We start from the raw sequence: 6389 nt of genomic DNA, 5'->3' as shown, positions 1-6389 counted from the left end.
AAAAATCCATCTTTCTATATAAATAACTCTGACTTTCCAGTAAAAAAACAGATCTTTCAAAATAAATGGTTCACATCATTTGTACAGGGAGTTTGCATCCATGCACCCCAGGGTCTGTCAGGGGTCTTGACGCAGGGGCCTGGCATGCATGCAGATACCACAAGACAGCTGTGCTCTACATGCCTACCCTACTGACCGGCCAGTCCACAGGAACATGCTGATGACCCAGCGGTCCCTATGTACACACTGCAGACTGCTGGTCACGCTCAGACTGCCACCATGAGCCGGTTCCTCCGGGGGTGCTAACCTCCCGCCTCTGGCCGCTTAATCACATGGCGTCTAATGAAGGACGGCACTCCTGACCAGTTGATCCCAGCCAAGCGGTTGTGCCTGGATCAGGTGCAGATCTGCACGATTCCCTGCGCCCCCTGAAGCTTGCTCACTTGTCCACTCCCCAGATGTCTTTCGTGGATGCTTCTAGATAGTCAGAAGCCATGGGGCCTCATAGACTGGGGAGTTAACAGAGCTGGGAGAGGAGACAGACCACAGTGGGTCCACATAGCCCAGAAGTCGAGGCTCTGGGACACACCTTCCCTACATCACAGGAACCACACAGCAACTTATTAATTTATTTTTAAAGATTTTTTTTTTTAAATTGGAAAGGTAGATTTACAGAGAGAAGGAGAGATAGAGAGCCTCCAGCTGTTGGTTCAATCCCCAAAGGGCTGCAATGGCCAGAGCTGAGTGGACCTGAATCCAGAAGCTTCTTCTGGGTCTCCCACGTAGGTACAGGAGTCCAAGCCCTTGTGTTATCTTCTGCTCCTTTCCCAGGCCAGACACAGGGAGCCTGACGGGAAATGAAGCAGCCAGGACACAAATGCACCCATATGGGACTGACACTTGCAGGTTGTATCATTGGACAGTTGTATCATTGTGCTACATCAACAAACAAGCTGCTCATGGCAGCAGGAGCCAGAGCTCAGATCTGCTGTCCTCTGCTCTGCTGCTATTTTTATTTTTCAAGACTTATTTATTTTTATGAAAGACAATGAGAAAAGATAAAGACCTTTCACCTGCTTCTGCTGGTTCACCTCCCAAATATTCAACTGGGGGTGGGCCAGACCAGGCCAAAGTCAGGAACCGAATCCAGGGGCCCAAGCACTTGGGCCATCTTCTACTGCTTTCCCAGGTGCATTAGCAGGGAGCTGGATCAGAAGTGGAGCAGCCTGGACTCGACAAGTACTCATACAGACAGTAGTCTACCCACTGCGCCATGTCAGCCCCTCAGTCTGCTGTTCTGGCTTTGAGCAAATAAAAGGTATGACACTTCGCATTGCCAGCACTGTCTTTATAATGATAAGTAAGTGGTAGATTATTAGAAAATCATCACACACTGGCACACACTTTATTATATGCATGAAATAGGCAAGGGAACAGTTTTTTCTCCCCCTAAGGTCCTAACAGACAGGTTATATGCCAACATCTACCAGGCCTGGAGTGGGGGCACATCTCACATGGTGGGGTGCAAATCCAATCATCATGCTTACAAATTTTATAAGCTGGTGTCGTTTTGCTGTTCTAGTTTTTAAAAATTCATTTGAAAAGGCAGGTTTCAATTGCCTGCCTTATCTCCCAATCCCAGCTTCCTGCCAGTGTAGATGTGGGAGGGGAGCAGTGAGGGCACAAGCTCTGGGAGCCCTGCCACGTGTTATGTGCACGGCCCCCACGCCTCATGCCATGAGGGGAGCTGTCGGCAACGCCTGCGTCGCCGCGTACCCCTAGTTGAGCGGAGGGACTAGGGTTACAAAAAGACAATACACAAGACAACACAAGACAACACAAGACAACACGCAGTGGGTCATTCTTGTAAACAGAATGCCGTTTATTTGGGGTCAGCCTGCATCTTTTATAGTCTGCCTAGTACCTCCCAGTATTATCCCAATGTTCAAGCAACTCCTAAGCGCCCCTGGGGGCATCTTAACAAAGGGGAAGCAGGGAAGAGGAACTTGCATTCAAGCCAGGGGCTAAATGTATCAGGCCAAGAGTGCCCATTCTGTTACCCCTTAGAAACAAGCTAAGCTGTGGAGTTAACCCTTGGGAGACCCGGGGCCTACAGGGAGCTGGAGTGAGTGCCCTGCTGCTAGCTCTGACTCGGACCGGCTCCAGGCTGTGTAGGCTGTAGATGGAGCACTTTAAAGTTTTTTTTTTTTTTTAACTATTTTTATTGCAGTCAGATATACAGAAAAGAGGAGAGACAGAGAGGAAGATTTTCTGTCCATTGGTTCATTCCCTGAGCGGCAACAATAACTGGAGCTGAGCCAATCCAAAGCCAGGAGCCTGGAGCCTCTTCCAGGTCTCCCATGTGGCTGCAGGGTCCCAAGGCTTTGGGCCATCCTTGACTGCTTTCCCAGGCTGCAAGCAGGGAGCTGGAAGGGAAGGGGGTTGCCAGGATTAGAACCAGCACCCATATGGGATCCTGGTGCATTCAAAGCAAGGACTGTAGCTGCTAGGCTACTGTGCCAGGCCCTTGATTTATTTTCGCAAGTGCCACAATGCTGGTCCCAAGATGGGAGCGCTTGAGCACTTGCTGTGCCTCTGATTCTCACAGAAAAAGGAAATGTAGCTAATGTCTCACAATTCCTTACTTTGATGCACTTTAGCTTCACATTGTTGTATCTCATATTGAGATTTGGTGAACAATAAAACACGAGGTCACTGCTTTTTTAAAGATTTATTCATTTTTATTTAAGACTGATTTACAGAGAGGAGAGAAAGAAAAAGGGTCCAGCATGATGGCTCAATTGGCTAATCCTCTACTTTGTAAGAGCTGGGATCCCATATGGGCACTGGTTCATGTCCCAGCTGCTCCACTTCCCATCCAGCTCCCCGCTTGTGGCCTTGGAAAGCAGTAGAAGATGGCCCAAAGTCTTGGGACCCTACACCATGTGGGAGACCTGGAAGAGGCTCCTGGCTCCTGGCATCAGATTGACTTAGCTCCAACCATTATGGCCATTTGCGGAGTGACCCAATAGATTTTTATTTCTCATATATATATAACATAAATATATCTATTATATATATATATATATATTTTAAAGGCAGTGAGAAAGAGAGCGAGAGTAATCTCCCAATGGCTGGTTCACAATGGTGGAACACAGGGAACCTACCAGTGTCCCAACCCACGGGGCCAGATGCCCACCCTGAGTTTCTGTTCTCTTCCCCCACCCCTCTGCCCCATTTGGGGTCCTGTGTTACAGCATCCCCTGGAGGCCAGCAGCAGGCTGCCTGTGGCATGGAGGCTGCAGCGATGGACGAAGCTTGCTCCATGGAACGGATGCACGGGCTGAGAGCTAACGCTCCAACTAGCTGGCTCAGACCCCCGTGCAAAGGAACTTGCAAGTTAGACAGCCCAGGTAGCTGGGCCCCTGGGACCTTCTCGCGGGGCGGAGTTCTTGGATTTTCAAAGGGTTTTTAAGGTTCACAGGAGTGTTCAGTGTCAAGTGGTGTGGTTTCTGGCTGCCAGGGCCACCAGATCTGTTAAACAGACTGTATTCCTTGCTGCTTTGTCACTGACTTTCCAGGCAAATGACCCAGTTCTGCAGCGCAGCCCCGAGCTGTGTTCTTTCATCGTCCACCCTGATTCTTCGGGATGGACTTCTGGCTTTCACAACCAGTGCTGGGTGGATGTCCACGAGGCAGGCCCTGCGCTTGGGTCTCTGTCTCCTTCTTCAGACCCCAACCCTCACACCCACACCGTCCTCCTGCAGGGACAGCGCACTTCCTGCAGAACATGACTTCCGTTTGCAAACCTGGATCAGGGAAATGACTTAGAAAATCTCTGAGGACCAATTCTACACATCATGGATGTGCCCTAAGCTAGTCACACAACGTAAGTGCAAGTACACACGCAGCTCTGGGAGGCACTGGGGGCTGTAACACATGGACACGGTTGAAATCGATGTTCAGTTCTGTCTTTCTCAGGTGTGAAAAGTTAGATTTAATCTCTAAGTGTGCCTGTTTTCACTTCAGTTTTTGTCTGAATTTCCCTGTGTGCAAGGAGGAGCAGTAGAACCCACCAGGGGCAAAATCACGAAGTGCTTGCTTGCTCCCTGACTGCCTGTGATCAGGACACGGGCAGGGAGAGTGTACAACCCCACCTCCAACTCTTCCAGCAAGAGCAGCAGCGCTTGGCTCAGTCCATAGCTCTTACATTTTTCTTCAACCTTCTTTCTTCTCAGGCCAGCTTGGCAGGGGACTCTTGCATCTTACCTCCCAAACCTCTTCCCTTGGACTAGACAGGAATCCAGCAGTCAGCAGGCATGGCTGCAGACAGCTGCTCTCATCTCTCGGGTCCCTTAAAGTCACCCAGGAGATCTGTGGAAAACACAGGCGTGGCATGAGTGTAATGGTTAAGGCTTTACTCAGGATGTGCCCAGCTTGTGCCAGAGTGCCTGGGTTCGAATCCTGGCTGTACTCTCCATGCCAGCTTCTTGTTGATGTGCCCCCTTGGAGGCAGCAGGTGAGGGCTGAGGTGCCCAGTGCCTGGCACCCATGCGGGAGACCCACCACCCATGCGGGAGACCCAGACGAAGCTCTGGGCTCTTGATTTGGGCCTGGCCTATCCCTTTCTTTCGTGAGCATTTTGGGAATGGACCAGCTGCTGGCCCAGAGACCATGTCAAGAGCCGCTGGGGCTGGTCTGGGGACTGGCATGTCCCCAGGCTCTCCAACCAACAGTGTGTGTCACTAGTGGGTCTTAGAGTCTCTCCAGGCTTCAGTTCTTCCTGTGGGCATTGCTGAGGCGTGTACACACACACACACACGGAGACTGTTTACTGCCCAGCAGGCTGCCTGTGGTAATCAGAGATAAGGAAACCGCACACCAAGCCCAGGCAGCCCTCGTGGGCTCCAAGTCGTGCAATATTTAAGGACCCTCTGGGTTCTAAAGTGACAGGACTCCGCGGCACACACAGGGCTTGCACCTATCCCCTAGAGAGCAACCCCTGACAGGAAATCATCCTCCAGAAACCCCTAATCTCCCGCTTGGGGAGTATGAAGTCCAGAAGCATTCGTTTTAAAAGACTTTTTATTGTAAAGGGCAGAGTTATGGAGAGAGAATGAATGAAACAAAGAGGCAGAAAAAGAGAGATCTTCCACACACTGGTTTGCTCACCAAATGGCTACAATAGTTGGGGCTGGGCCAGGACAAATTCAGGAGCCTGGAACTCCATCCGGGTCTCCCATGTGGGTGCAGAGGCCCAAGAACTTGAGCCACCCTCCCCTGCTTTCCCAGGTCATAAGCAGGAAGCTGAGTCGGAAATGAAGGAGCTGGAGACAGCGCCCACAAGAGATGCTGGTGTTGCAGGCAGAGGACTAACCTGAAACTCCATGGTGTCGACCCCTTAAAAATCTTCTGACTACAGGTATGGATTTCCATGGCCAAGTTCAACAGAACTACACTGGATCACACTTGACAAATGAGTTCACCCAACAGAGAACCACCAGGACAGCAGGCTGGTGCCCTGAGCCCACATTTGGTCAGTTTTGAAATGCACAGTGCCAGCACAGATGCCGAGTACCCAGGAGCCCTCTGTTACCACCTCTCTGTTCCCCTCCCCAGGCCCTGTAGATTCATCTGGTCTCCTGAGACAGGCGTCACTTACTCAAAGTCAGGCGAACTCCCAAGCACATTTTGGGGGAGGAAGTGTGGCTTTCCGGCTTGCCTGGCAGACACACCTTGCTGTAGAACATGATGTTACATAAGTGGCAGTGTGGCACGCCTCCTTGGTGAAGGCCCCCCAGCACAGCCCTTCCGTCTGGGAGAGTCACAATGCAGCATATGGGCACCTGACTTTTGTCACTCCTGGGTGTAAAGGGCCAGCGTGCACGCGGGTGTTGTTCCTGAGGTGCTTTTCTGTTGCTTCAAGAAAAACCAGTTTCGGGGGCGCCACACCTAGGATTGGGTGACGCAATGTGATATTAGCGTCTGGTTGCATCAGTGTTTCTGACGCACGTGTCTTTTATGCTGGCAAAAAAAAAAAAAAAAAAGGAAGATAATGGGGCAGGAAGGAAGAAAGCGAAGGGCTGGCTGGCTGAAACCTACAGGCACTGGTGGTGGCAGTCCTAATTGGCCACCCAGGCTGCTCCGAGCATAACCAGCCAAGGAACCGCGGGGCCTGACAAGCCGCAGCATGCCACTTCCAGGAGGGGACTGGATGCCGCAGGGAGGCCGACTTTTCACATCAAAGCACCGGGGTTCAACCTTGGCAATTCTTTCACATGCAGATCCATCAGGAGGAGGCTTGCCCTTGGTCTTGACCTTTCTGGAAACCTCTGGTCTGTACTAGCTGATCTGCCATTTCCAAAGTTCTCCCTGGACATGGACTTTTG

General features: G+C 51.1%; 1 non-coding gene across 1 annotated transcript; it reads right to left on the bottom strand.

Annotated features, from left to right (window-relative positions):
• Positions 1 to 1458: 1458 nt before the first annotated feature.
• On the bottom strand, positions 1459 to 1561 carry LOC118758769 (small nucleolar RNA U13). The gene has a single exon (XR_004995851.2). It is a non-coding gene; the product is annotated as a small nucleolar RNA U13 (small nucleolar RNA).
• Between the last annotated feature and the right edge of the window lie 4828 nt (positions 1562 to 6389).

This window comes from Ochotona princeps, chromosome 2 (assembly GCF_030435755.1).
Source record: "Ochotona princeps isolate mOchPri1 chromosome 2, mOchPri1.hap1, whole genome shotgun sequence".
NCBI classification, from domain to species: Eukaryota; Metazoa; Chordata; class Mammalia; order Lagomorpha; family Ochotonidae; genus Ochotona; species Ochotona princeps.
The sequence above is the reverse complement of the archived record's forward strand: the minus strand, read 5'-3'. Positions and strand labels throughout refer to the sequence as shown.